The sequence below is a fragment of the Lissotriton helveticus genome, chromosome 9 (genome assembly GCF_964261635.1).
Source record: "Lissotriton helveticus chromosome 9, aLisHel1.1, whole genome shotgun sequence".
Taxonomy (NCBI): Eukaryota; Metazoa; Chordata; class Amphibia; order Caudata; family Salamandridae; genus Lissotriton; species Lissotriton helveticus.
The window spans coordinates 802,282,061-802,297,792 of record NC_136070.1 but is presented as its reverse complement, the minus strand read 5'-3'; positions in this window follow the sequence as shown (position 1 = coordinate 802,297,792).

Genomic DNA, 15,732 nt, shown 5'->3' with positions numbered 1-15,732 from the left:
TCACCCTCAATAATCCCTCACCCTTAATAATCCTTCACCCTCACTCACCCTCAACACCTCACCCTCACTCACCTTCACCCTCACTCACCCTCACCCTCACTCACCCTCAACACCTCACCCTCACTCACCCTCAACAACTCACCCTCACCCTCATCACCCTCACCCTCACTCACCCTCAACTCCTCACCCTCACTCACCCTCACCCTCACCCTCATCCTCACCCTCACTCACCCTCACCCTCACTCACCCTCACCCTCACTCACCCTCACCCTCACTCACCCTCAACACCTCACCCTCACTCACCCTCACCCTCACTCACCCTCAACACCTCACCCTCACCCTCACTCACCCTCAACACCTCACCCTCAACCCCTCACTCTCACTCACTCTCACTCACCCTCACTCACCCTCAACTCCTCACCCTCAACTCCTCACTCACCATCAAACTCACTCACCCTCACTCACCCTCAAACCCTCACTCACCCTCACCCTCACTCACCCTCACCCTCAATAACCCTCAATCCCTCACCCTCACCCTCACTCACCCTCACCCTCACCATCACTCACCCTCAACGCCTCACCCTCACCCTCACTCACCCTCACCCTCACCCTCACCCTCACCCTCACTCACCCTCAACACCTCACCCTCACTCACCCTCAACCCCTCACCCTCACCCTCACTCACCCTCACTCACCCTCAACGCCTCACACTCAACACCTCACCCTCACCCTCACTCACCCTCACACTCACCCTCAACTCCTCACCCTCACTCACCCTCAACACCTTACCCTCACTCACCCTCAACACCTCACCATCAACACCTCACCCTCACCCTCACTCACCCTCACAACACATATTGTGTTACAATAGGTGTCACATTTGCGGAAGATAAAACTATTGGCATTGTAAAAAACAAAGCTATTAAATTACGCTATTTTCAAAACAAGCACATACATAAAAAATGTGTCCTTTACAATACCAATAGCTCAAACTTTCCTAATGCGAGACCTATTGCATTGCTGTGCTTCTCTCCCCTGCTGCACTCTCCTGCTCTCTAGAGATGTGGCATAATGACCAGAGCTGCCATATAAGTCACGTAAATACAAAACATGTTGCATTCCAAATGCTATAGGTGTCACATTCGCGAAAGTTATAACTATTGGCATTGTAAATGACAAAGCCATCAATTTAGAAATTTTAACAACCAAAAAATAAATAAGATATGTCATTTACTAGACCAATAACTACAACTTTTCTAATGCGAGGCCTATTGCATTCCAACCCCACTCATCCACGCAACCCCACTCATCCACGCAACGCCACTCACACACGCAACGCCACTCACACACGCAACGCCACTCACACACGCAACGCCACTCACACACGCAACGCCACTAACACACGCAACGCCACTCACACACGCAACGCCACTCACACACGCAACGCCACTCACACACGCAACGCCACTCATCGACGCAACGCCACTCACACACGCAACGCCACTCACACACGCAACGGCACTCACACACGCAACGCCACTCACACACGCAACGCCACTCACACACACCACTCATCCACGCAACGCCACTCATCCACGCAACGCCACTCATCCACGCAACGCCACTCATCCACGCAACGCCACTCATCCATTTGCAAAACGAAAAAGGTCAAACTCTTCTATTGCGAGACCTATTGCATTTTCAATGCTTGTTAAAAAATAGCCATTAACTAGGGTGACCTGGACTCCGGTGTCGCAGCGCCTACTTCACGGACCTCGATATATATATATGCATGGTCAGAATACTGCTCTTTTACAATTGAATAAGGTCAAAGAGGCAGAGCAGTGACCGTGCCAGTGCTCCCCCCACTCCCCCTGCCGTTAGTGTTTCCTCTCCTCATGCCCCTCCTCCCGCCTGCCCCTCCAGCAATAATAAAATAGTAAAAATGAAAGTGCTGTGATTTGGCGTGTCGTCTCGCTTTAAAAAAAAGGGAAAATTCAGCCATACTGCACAGCAAGCGCTCTGCTGTACAATATGACTAAAAACATTGACAAAGCCAATAGCGCTCTCCCAGGCAAACCTTTAGGATTCGCTAATGATTGTTATGTATTGGAATGCCAGAGGCAGCGTGGTTGTCCCAAACAGAAACAAAAACAAGCATTTGCAATGCAATAGGTCTCGCATTTAATAAGTTTGAGCTTTTGACAATGTAAATAACAATGCTTTTTATTTATGTTTTAAAAGCCAACACATCAATAAAAGGCATTGTCATTTGCAACGCAATATCTTAAACTTTTGAAAATGCGAAACCTATTGCATTGCAAATGCTTTTTTTTGTTACAATACGATCGCTTTCGCGATCGGCTGAAGTGCCGCTTGTTTTATAGTGTGGATTACTGAACGTCTACCCAGGCTCTTCAAACCGTCACCGGCAGAGCAGGGTAAATAAACACACGGTGAACACACGGCGATATTGTACTGGAAGGCTGAGATGAAATGTGGTTATTCAATGGAAATGCGGGAGGATGCGAACACTTGCCATTGGATAGGCTCGTCTGTGATGGGGTCGTACATTTAGTGTGAATGTGAGATGATACGTTGCCTGGGGAGGGGGGAGGGGGGAGGCGGGGGCGTTTGTGCCACTGGCAGGATTATGATGGAAGTGGTTCCCTCGCATCACTTGATACCCAACGAGATGCTCTCGTATTCGCACGGATAACCGTGTTTTGAAACGAGAGAGGCGGCCGCGTTGCGGGGATGTGAGAGGGTGGATGCTGTTTCCATCTGTGCTGTAACACTTTTTTTAAATTATTTTTATGCTGATCTGCGATTGTGGCCTTGGTGACTCCTGTGTTTTCATAGTTAAAGCACGCCTGCCTCAAGGCGCCAGCTGCTTGGCTGTCGCCATAATTGTCACCGAGTAGGCTCATTTTTGAGGGTCTCACACTCGTATCACACTGCCTTGTGCACGTCCATGATGCACTAACGCACGTCTGTGTAAATCTATATTTGCTTTCTCCCTTCTGAAGCTTATTCTGCACTTTTTGGTTCATTGTGGTTCTTCAGGGTTCTCTGAAGTGGACGGATGGCGACGTGTAGTGGAGCGCTACGAGGCCTCACAAATCATAGCCAGGCGCTATACCGACCTCCATCATTCATGCTCGATCTTTACTTTTGTCAGTCTCCAGCTCTTGACATTGTGACTTTTCCTTCCCCTCCTGCCATCAATCTCTTTTCTCTCTTCTCATCGCCCTCTTCATGCCTCCTTCAGTTCCCCTCTTCTTTTCATCTTCTTGGTTCTCAGTCCTCTCACCTGCCCCTTCCTTCCCCTGCAAGCTCTAACCTCCGCCGCTACATGCTTCTCTCGCTCTCCCAGAGGTTCATGTGTTCTCCCACGCTTAATGGGCGTCATAATGGTGCAATGTATATCTCTTGACAATATCTACTATATACATTTGTTGTATAAATATGGAAGGATGTGCCTGCAGACCTGTGTCCCATCAGAGGCTTTCACTTTCTCTTTTCGTTCTTCTCTGTTTTACCCTACGGTTTCCCCTCGACCCCCACTTAATAGACCAATTGGCTGTTTGTCCTTTTCAGCCTTTCCAATGAAGCCTGATGCCCAAAGATGGCCGCAAGATGTGGCTTGCTAGAACATCCTTGGATAGAGCTCTTCTACTGACGGCCTCTTCCTTCAACAATGCGTGTTTCATGCTCAGTGTTGCGTGTTGTGCTGTTCTTGTTTTGTAGTCTGTGTTGACCCAATTTTGCTTTACTTGTTTGTGAAAGTTGAGGTCTGACAGAAAAATTGGAGTCCACCATTGATAACCCTTGGGAGATTTTTGAAGGTTCCCAAGGCCCTTTAATTGACGACCAACAGTGTTGACATAACTTGCTTTCATGACTCTTTCAAGAAGACACATGATGGCTTGTAAAGCGCTGAGAGCGGAAGGTTTCCTTAGCATCGACCCTCATGATCAGGACCGTAGGGTGGAAAGGAGACAGAAAAAATTACGTGGCACACTGCTGCATTACTCACACTGCTGCATGCTGCACGCCACTCACTGCTGCATGCCTGACACTGCTGCACGCCTGACACTGCTGCACGCCACTCACTGCTGCACGCCTCACACTGCTGCACGCCTCACACTGCTGCACGCCTGACACTGCTGCACGCCTCACACTGCTGCACGCCTCACACTGCTGCACGCCTCACACTGCTGCACGCCACACACTGCTGCACGCCTCACACTGCTGCACGCCACACACTGCTGCACGCCTGACACTGCAGCACGCCACACATTGCTGCCAGCCGCGGGCCGTGGAGGGAGTTACGGTGGGGCAGGGAGGCGGGGAGGGGCGGGGTGGAGGGTGCTAAAAACCGGCATATGGATAATTTCAGGTAAGTAAACAATTTAATTAATAAAACGAATTTCGTAGCGCGCACTGCATCGCATTTTGCGATGCAAGGCGCACTACCAAATTCGTTTTATTAATTAAATTGTATACTTACCTGCAATTATCCACATGCCGGTTTTTAGCACCCTCCACCCTGCCCCTCCCCCTCCCCGCCCACTTCCCCACCGTAACTCCCTCCACGGCCCGCGGCTGACTGCTGCACACCTCACACTGCTGCACGCCTGACACTGCTGCATGCCTCACACTGCTGCACGCCTCACACTGCTGCACGCCTCTCACACTGCTGCATTACTTACACTGCTGCATGCTGCATGCCACACACTGCTGCACGCCTCACACTGCTGCACGCCTCACACTGCTGCACGCCACACACTGCTGCACGCCACACACTGCTGCATGCCACACACTGCTGCTCACCTTACACTGCTGCACGCCACACACTGCTGCATGCCTCACACTGCTGTACGCCTCACACTGCTGCATGCCACACACTGCTGCACACCACACACTGCTGCACGCCTCACACTGCTGCACGCCTCACAATGCTGCACGCCTCACACTGCTGCACGCCTCACACTGCTGCACGCCACACACTGCTGCACGCCACACACTGCTGCACGCCACACACTGCTGCACGCCACACATTGCTGCACGCCACACACTGCTGCATGCCTCACACTGCTGCACGCCTCACACTGCTGCATGCCTCACACTGCTGCATGCCTCACATTGCTACATGCTGCACACTGCTGCATTCCTCACACTGCTGCACGCCTCACACTGCTGCACGCCTCACACTGCTGCACGCCACACACTGCTGCACGCCTCACACTGCTGCACGCCTCAGACTGCTGCAGGCCTCACACTGCTGCAGGCCTCACACTGCTGCACACCACACACTGCTGCACGCCTCACACTGATGCACGCCTCACACTGCTTCACGCCTCACACAGCTGCATGCTGCACACTGCTGCATTACTCATACTGCTGCATGCTGCACGCCACACACTGCTGCATGCCTCACACTGCTGCACGCCTCACACTGCTGCACACCTCACACTGCTGCACGCCACATACTGCTGCATGCCACACACTGCTGCACGCTACACACTGCTGCACGCCTCACACAGCTGCATGCTGCACACTGCTGCATTACTCACACTGCTGCATGCTGCACGCCACACACTGCTGCACGCCTCACACTGCTGCACACCTCACACTGCTGCACGCCTCACACTGCTGCACGCCTCACACTGCTGCACACCTCACACTGCTGCACGCCACACACTGCTGCACGGCTCACACTGCTGCACGGCTCATACTGCTGCAGGCCTCACACTGCTGCAAGCCTCACACTGCTGCATGCTGCACACTGCTGCATTACTCACATTGCGGCATGCTGCATGCCTCACACTGCTGCACGCCTCACATTGCTGCACGCCTCACACTGCTGCACGCCACACACTGCTGCACGCCACACACTGCTACATGCCACACACTGCTGCACGCCACACACTGCTGCACGCCTCACACTGCTGCACCCACACACTGCTGCACGCCTCACACTGCTGCACGCCTCACACGCCTGCACGCCTCACACTGCTGCACGCCTCACACTGCTGCATGCTGCACACTGCTGCATTACTCACACTGCTGCATGCTGCACGCCACACACTGCTGCACGCCTCACACTGCTGCACGCCACACACTGCTGCACGCGAAACACTGCTGCACGCGAAACACTGCTGCATGCCACACACTGCTGCACACCACACACCGCTGCACGCCACACACTGCTGCACACCTCACACTGATGCACGCCACACACTGCTGCACGCCACACACTGCTGCACGCCACACACGCCACACACTGCTGCACGCCACACACGCCACACACTGCTGCACACCACACACTGCTGTACACCACACACTGCTGCACGCTACACACTGCTGCACGCCTCACACTGCTGCACGCCTCACATTGCTGCACGCCTCACACTGCTGCACGCCTCACACTGCTGCATGCCTCACACTGCTGCACGCCTCACACTGCTGCATGCCTCACAACGCTGCACGCCACACACTGCTGCACGCCACACACTGCTGCACGCCACACACTGCTGCATGTCGCACACTGCTGCATGCTACATACTGCTGCACACCATACACTGCTGCACGCCACACACTGCTGCATGCCTCACACTGCTGCACGCCTCACACTGCTGCGAAAAGACATTGCCATTTACAATGCCATTAGCTCAAACTCAAATAAATCCGAGACCTATTGCATTTACAATGCTTGTTTCTGTATTGGTACCGACTGCTGGTGACACATTTACGTTGAGCTCCCAGGCATCTTGAGATAAGGTGGGGCGTCCCGGGCCCAGGCCTGTTGCGAAGGTCACCTCTCATGGCCAAATATCTGGGTGTAATCCCCGCATCTCCTGCTCTAGGTACAGGCATAATACAGAACATCCTGTTTGCTAACTGCATTAAATAAATCAAATTAAGCCTTTGTTCATTCCAATTTATTAATATTGATTTCATAGAAATATTCATCATTCCTGCTAGATGCTGATTGGCTCTGCTTCATCCAGCTTCTCTTCAGGCCAGATGTACATTACCAGACATGAGCAGTGCCGTAAACACTGCCCCAGAACTCGTTGCTTTTTAGAGCTGCTTGGTTAACCTTCCTCTCCATTGCCTAAACAGCGCCTTCTATGCTCGAGCCACAGCATTGATATAGGGCCTAGATGGGGGATAAGCAAAATGCAGAAGTTAAAAGCAAAGAGTAAGTAGGATTGCTCATTTGCTGCTTTACGTTTCATGATATTAGCATAGACCAGTAGCACAGTAGGCCAGTTTGCCACAAGTCAGGGAAGTAATCATAGTTGAGCACAGAGGCAAAGCCTATTATGCTGCCTTTGCACAATAAGGCCCTGATACTGTGTTGATTGGAGGGACGGTGCAATTTATCACACTGGACAAAATCAAACTCCCTGTGGTTTGGAATTTATCAGGTGCGATAAATTGCACCTATTCTAGGCTTTTGGGGAACATGCAGACTTTGGAACAAATCAAAACAAAATCCGCATATCACTGTAAAGTGTACACTTCCCCACTCTGAAATGCCATCAAGTTTAACTTTCTGAAATGTAATAAAAGGTTAATCTGCACCTGATAATTACATGGTGCAGCAAATTCCAAACAACTCAGAATTATGACCCCTGTGCAGGGGGTCGCAAAAATCCAACACACTCATAGTGAGGGCCTGAGTCTGTTTCCTGTTAGACTTTGAAGCGTTCAGCATTAAAAGATGAAAAAATGGTAATCTGGCAATACCAAAGTTCCCGAGCTTCGCTTTCATTTCTGATTCCTGAGAGATGGTGGGGTTTCTTATATTAGATTCAGCAAGTCTGCAGATGAAAGAGACAATGAACAGCTAAAACATGTGTGGGTAGAAATGTAAGGAAAGTCAGACACGAATTTGAGGGCATGGTGGGCTCGGGAAGAGCAGGTAAATTATGGTGGCTGCCATTCACTGGGATTCACAACTTTGTAGCCCTAAAGTCTGTGTCCAAAGGCTAGCAGTCCCAATCCCCTTCCTGCATTCACTTCCTTCAACTTGCATATTATTTTTGCATTGGCATTCATTTATGAAGTTCTAGCCTCTCTCTCAGTTACCCCTTTGAAAGCATGCTGCTGCTAAAGTAGCCATTGACAGGGCATGGCATGTGATAGTGGGGAGCAGAGACAATTTGTACATAGCTGTCAAGTGTCCACGTGACACGTCTGACACCTTCAGCCAGCTCGGGCCTTTAGATAATGGCACTTTGCATTCTGGGACTTGTAGTCTTGCTTTTAATGTTGTAGGTATGGGCTAAAACTAAATACAAACATGCATGGTGTAAGCTTAAAAGACAGACCTAGTTGATAGTAGCATAGGTGATGTGAGGTAACTTGACATGAATGCTGTTGGTCTTCTTAGAAAGAACCACTTTCATGAGCAGAAAGGACACCTAGCAGCAAAATCATCTCAGTCAACTGAGCTGTTGAAGTCGAGAAATGAGGAAGAAGGGAGCCAGGGACATTCAGAAATAGAGGAGAAAAAGATGCAAACCACACATAAATGTTAAGAGGTTAGGAACAAAAACAGAGTTCAGTGATCAAGGACTAATAATACAAAATAGGGTGTGTGCAGATTTGAGAGAGAATGATTTCCAATAATTCTCTCTCCTATAAGCAGTCCTAAATGCTATTAGAATGAACATGGTGGGGGGAGACACACCACAGTGCTAGGCTTCAAGATGACTGCACTTTAGTGATGATCCTTGTGCTGGGACCATAATCCGGCTATATCAGAGTGGCACCAGGCTACTACGAGTGCCTTTTGGGACCCCGTGGTGCCTGCGGTGCTGCTGATTAGAAGAATATGCTCTGAAGCTGCATTGAGCAAGCAGGGAGGTCTGTAGCTGGTGGATGAGATCCAGCCTGGCAACAGGAAAGATGGTACCAACCATACTAAATTGCACTTCGAAGCCACGAAGACAGGCAGAGCTCACTCACCGGAATGAGCATAATCCGCGCAGGTAACTACCATGGAAAAAGATGACGTCAGCATAAACTCACATATAGTGCATATCCAGCAAAGCCTGACCACTACAGTTAAAATTGACAAGCTATCCTCCAGAGTGGACAAGCTAAACACTGCTGTCACAAGCAAACAAAAACAGATTTCCACAGCTGAAAGTCGAATTTCCACTCTACAGGACAATAAAGCTAGCTATAATGAAAAACAATTGGACACACATTAAGTGTTAAATGGCATAAAAGTTAATGAGCACTTGGAGGCCAGATCATGATGCACAACATATGAAGCATATGGATCCCTAAACACAATCACAGGCAATATGGCAGACTTCATTGAATATCTTCTCAAATCCCTCTTTGGAGCTTTTCATCATTGTTCACTGGGGAAAGAGCCCCTGATTCGTGGGCCCTAAACCTCTCACCTGAGGCACAATTATTGCAAGACTGTTCAACTTTAGTGATCAGAACACAGCCCTCTATCTGGCCTGATAAAACTAGACACTGACACATGAGTGCTCAGCTCTCTCCCTCTATCTGGATTTCGCACTAACAGTCTGATGGGGCCAGATTCGGTATCCTAGATTTACTTAGGACTGCCTGGTCGATGATCTTTATTGCCTGCTAAGAAGTGTGGAGGGAAGAAAACATTTTACCAATTTTACATTACCCCTCCCATCAGCTTACAATAACTATGAACTACAAATTTAGCTTTTGTAGACGTATTACTGTTGTGTAGGAATCTAGGACCCTAGTGTAATTTTTCCGATTCATGCCCATATATAGGTATAAATTACCTGATCCGTATATAGGCATAGAAATCATTACCATATTTAGACTGAGCCTAAGCAGCCCAAATACGGCATGGCTACTTCCACTAAGTTCCGAGAATCAACAACGATTTCTTAGAAAAACCCACCTTCAGCAGCTAGGGACTTCCCCTTGCCTGAATAATAATTTATCTAGGAAATCATGGAGTTTTCAAAGAACTGAGTCTTTGATGATGTTATTATGTCCAATCATACGTGAAACTCGGCACCTTCAAGGTATAAATATGCCTACATTTCCCCAGACAAACACACAGTGGTTTGGACCAGTTCGACTATCTACTTGCCCGACGCGCCCTGCAGCAGCAGGTGCCGAAGGAAGCCGACGCCTCACTTACTTCTTCCCTTGTACTAGACTTAGGTTAGGTACACCGGGGTAGGCGTATCTTAGAAGCACCAGTTGAGTACTTTTAGTCATTATTTATCACTGTATGTATTTTATGTATTTTATGTATTTTATGGCTTAGAAACCATATCATGCTTTTACAGTTTTATTTTATAATACTCTTCGTGCTGTACGCATTGTACTTTATGGTATGCAGACAAAATATCGATATTTAAATATCGATATACAATTATATCGAAGTTTAAATATCGATGGGACAAAATATAGAAGGTAAGTAATATCGATAAATTAAATATCAATCTTAGTAATATCGAAGTTTTAAATATCGATGTCAGTAATATCGATGTTAATAATTTCGATGTTACTAATATCGATTTTTAAAATATTTTTGTGTATAATATTATGTATTTATTATGTATTTAATTTATTTTTATGTAATGTAATTAAATTTTGTATTTTAGTACTGTAGCGGGTTGTGGGTTTATAGGGGAATAGGGTGGGAAGTAATTTAATTATGTTAAATTAATTATGAATTAGTAGGAATTATAAAATAATATATATTAATTGGTAATTATTTTTAATTAATTGGTAATTAATTTTAATTAATTGATTAATTGATAGATATGTTCTGTAGTGGGTTGTGGGTTTATAGGGGAATAGGGTGGGAAGTAATTTAATTATGTTACATTAATTATTAATTATTAGGAATTATAAATTAATTTGTTATTAATTGGTAAATATGTTTAATTAATTGCTAAATATTATTAAATAATTGATTAATTGATAATTATGTTTTGTAGTGGGTTGTGGGTTTATATGGGAATAGGGCGGGAAGTAATTTAAATGTAATTAAGTAATAATGTTCTTTAATGAATTGTTTGGTTAATTATCTAATTGTTAATTAATTATTAAATGTTAATGAAATATTATGAAATTTCCGATTTCTTGTAGTAGTGATTTGTATGTTAGCTTGGTATCTAACCTTTGTTGATGTAAGTGGTATATTTTCCTCGTTTATATGTAAATGCATGTGTTTTGTTTTACCTTCCTTATTTTTGTATATTTTATATGGCCCTCTTTTGAGAGCAAAAACATAATAAATAAATTGAATAAAATTATGAAATGGTATTTTTAATAATTTTTTAAATTACATATATTTGGTTCACATGTTTTTAATAATTATGTATTGGTATTTGTAAATGGTTTATATTTATTTAATAGTTAATATTTTTATTATTTAAAATAAAACATTTATTTATAAGTATGTTATTTTTACCCCTACGCTATCCAACATTTTCCCTAATGTTGCACTCTCTGGAGTGGGAATAGTAATTTTTACCCCTACGCTATCCAACACTTTCCCTACTGTTGCACTCTCTGGAGTGGGAATAGTAATTTTTACCTCTACGCTATCCAACACTTTCCCTACTGTTGCGCTCTCTGGAGTTGGAATAGTAATTGTTACCCCTACGCTATCCAACTCTTTCCCTACTGTTGTACTCTCTGGAGTGGGAATAGTAATTGTTACCCCTACGCTATCCAACTCTTTCCCTATTGTTGCACTCTCTGGAGTGGGAATAGTAATTTTTACCCCTACGCTATCCAACTTTTTCCCTACTGTTGCACTCTCTGGAGCGGGAATAGTAATTTTTACAACTACGCTATCCAACACTTTCCCTACTGTTGCACTCTCTGGAGTGGGAATAGTAATTTTTACCTCTACGCTATCCAACACTTTCCCTACTGTTGCGTTCTCTGGAGTTGGAATAGTAATTTTTACCCCTACGCTATCCAACACTTTCCCTACTGTTGCACTATCTGGAGTGGGAATAGTAATATTTACCCCTACTCTATCCAATACTTTCCCTACTGTTGCGCTCTCTGGAGTGGGAATAGTAATTTTTACAACTACGCTATCCAACACTTTCCCTACTGTTGCACTCTCTGGAGTGGGAATAGTAATTTTTACCTCTACGCTATCCAACACTTTCCCTACTGTTGCGTTCTCTGGAGTTGGAATAGTAATTTTTACCCCTACGCTATCCAACACTTTCCCTACTGTTGCACTCTCTGGAGTGGGAATAGTAATTTTTACAACTACGCTATCCAACACTTTCCCTACTATTGCACTCTCTGGAGTGGGAATAGTAATTTTTACCTCTACGCTATCCAACACTTTCCCTACTGTTGCGTTCTCTGGAGTGGGAATAGTAATTTTTACCTCTATGCTATCCAACACTTTCCCGACTGTTGCACTCTCTGGAGTGGGAATAGTACATTTTACTCCTACGCTATCCAACTTTTTCCCTACTGTTGCACCCACTGGAGTGGGAATAGTAATTTTTACCCCTACGCTATCCAACGCTTTCCCTACTGTTGCACTCACTGGAGTGGGAATAGTAATTTTTACCCCTACGCTATCCAACACTTTCCCTACTGTTGCACTCACTGGAGTGGGAATAGTAATTTTAACCCCTACGCTATCCAACGCTTTCCCTACTTTTGCACTGTCTGGAGTGGGAATAGTAATCTTTACCCCTACGCTATCCAACACTTTCCCTACTGTTGCGCTCTTTGGAGTTGGAATAGTAATTTTTACCCCTACGCTATCCAACGCTTTCCCTACTGTTGCAGTCTTTGGAGTGGGAATAGTAATTTTTACCCGTACGCTATCCAAAATTTACTTAATTTTTTTAATTAGTTTTACATTATTAATAATTGTTATTCATATTATTAATTTATGTATATACATTTATTTGCAATTTATTATATTTTAATTTATTTATAAGTTATTAAAATAAATATTTTAGAGTTAAAATTAATTAAGTATATACTATGTATTATATTTATATTATTATTAGTTTTTATTACATCATTTATTAATTTTAAATATTATAATATATTTTTAACTATGTTTATTATATTTATAAGTAATATTTTGTTAATATTAAATTTTATTTACATTTAAAAAAAACGATATTTTCTAAAAAACTATATTTTTGACATCGATATATTTTTTTCGATATTTTTGTACTTACCTTTTTAGAGATAGGATCCCGATATTATTGTCTTCGATATTTTTGTTGCGATATTTTTGTACCTCGATATTTTTGTGGTCGATATTATGTCATACAATCGTACTTTATAACCAGTATTACGATTGTAGCAGTACATTTCTCATGCTTGAGAATAAGACAGTTCAATAAATCCTTTTTTTTTTTAAACGCTCGTCTCTCTATTTCTCATCACCTCTGGTGAAACGAAGCATGCACAATTGACTGAGTAAAATAGCTATCTACTGTTTCCGCGACTCTAGAGATTGATTTCTTATTCTTGGGAAACAAAGTTGTCATGTTTATGCGGTTGTCAGAAGATAATCCCTTCTTGTGAATTCGAGAAAGTTTCTAGTGACCTCTGAGCTAGCTGGCACTCACAATTAAGTTTAATATATTCGGTAGAGACCTAGTCGACCTCAGTCCTACGTCTAAACTACAGGATATATTATTCCAATGTGCAGAGCCTATTGGGAATATATTAACTACACTACATGGCGCCCAACGTTTGGTAAGGCGATAAGTTAACGCTAGATACTAGAGTAACTCAGTCATGCTTTTCACACACTTTTTCCCGTAAAAAGTCTGGAGTGGGTTAAAGGACATAATATCCACCATAAATGAGTAGGACAAAAATCCTATGTATTAGTTTTTGGTTTGTTCAACGTTGAAGGATACAGTGTTCCAAAATATTGTGCACCTAATCTTTGTTTCCTTGAAACTTGCTATGCAAACTTTAGACCGACACAATGCGGATAGTGACGAAGAGTTGGATAGAGCTGCAGCAGCAGCTCAGGAAGCTTTTGAAAATAGAAATCTCCAACAGAATGACCCGGATGCTATACGCCTCCCGGTAAATGTAAGAAAAACAATAACTTACAAACTCATAAATAATGGAGTATCCTCGAGAGGTGGTAAAATAATATTTGTTATAGAGGCACATGAATATCGGCAAACAGAGGTATTCTATTCATGGATTCAGTTCCCTGCAGCGGATGCAGGAACACACGAGTTCCACTACTACAAAGTACAGGAGCCTCCAGCGGAATACGTTCCTTATGAGGACGTTGAAATTCCATTATCTTACCAAGAGCATCAGCTCTGGTTTAAAGACGCCCTACAACATCAAAATTCCATAACAAGGCTCGGTCCGCTAGGTAGACCAGGAGCAACATGGCCGGTACTAGCCAGCTATACACCACATCCTGACATAGACAATATGACAGGTCCAGAACTGTTAGTACAGCTAAAACAACTAAATAAAATACATAGACAATTGGTTCAATATATCATGCAGACTTTAACAGTCCAACCTACTGTGAGGATTCCACAGCACACCCCTCACCAGGGGAACAAAAACAAAATCACACCACAGACTATACAATCAGTCATTGGTAAATTACCAGAAAAAAGGGAACAAATTGCATTCTGGTTAGCTCAGAAAATTACTCAAATTGAGGCAGTATTCCCTGATAGTACACCTCCTGAGAAACACAGAATTCTGACAATCTGTTTACCAATGGGAATTGCACCACACGTAGAGGACTGTGACACTTGGGGTACAGTCTTTGCTTCAATCTACACAAAAACATGTGGTGTTCTGTCCATGGCGGTAATACCAGATGTTCTAAGACAGATTCAAAACTAATACGGTCCAGAACCGGCCTTAAATCTAGGTATGAAATTACTAAAAGATTTCAAACAGGTCTCGGCTATACTGTTAGCCAACATTAAAGGTGAAGCAGCATCAGTGGCAATCTGCCAAAAGTTAAAAGAAACAGATATACCAGAACAACCATATGAACTTGCAAGAAAAATTGAAAAATCATACGAAGAACTAGGTAGAGATAGTTTGGGTGGGAAACCATTAAAACCCCAACTAACAGAAAATCCTGACAAGGTTTTTATTAAAAATAATCTCATTACCCCTAAAAAGAAGTGGGAAAACACTAAACAAATACTTCCTAAAGAGAAGCATTCCCAGTCCAGAGGAAGATCTCCCCAACGGGGAGGTCGGTCTCCCCAACAGGAGCCCTCTGAAAAGAGGTACAACCTCAGAAATAGGGATAACTTAAGAAAACCTGATAGATATCAAGATACTAATACACGTTCCTCTCGTACCTTTCAGACTTCCTTGCAGAAATCAGAAAGAAGGAGACGATCAGAACAAAAAGAAGAACGTGTGAAGTCCAAAGACGAACAGGACGTTCCAAAAAATAAGAAAACTTAATTCACAAAGAAGAAGGTAGCAAGTGTAAAGATCAGACATGCCGAGGATCTTGAGGACACAACTCAAAAACGGGGAGTGGGCCCAGACAATGCTAGACAGCGCAGCAGAAGTAACCATAGCTCGCAAGATCCTGAAGGATCATCTGGAGACTGTGGACTTGAATGAATGCATTCAAGTTGAAACTGCCGACACCAGGGTTAGTGTACCCCACAAGTTATATGAAGTAACACTCCGGATGGAGGGGGACATAACTAGGAAAATAAAAGCTCT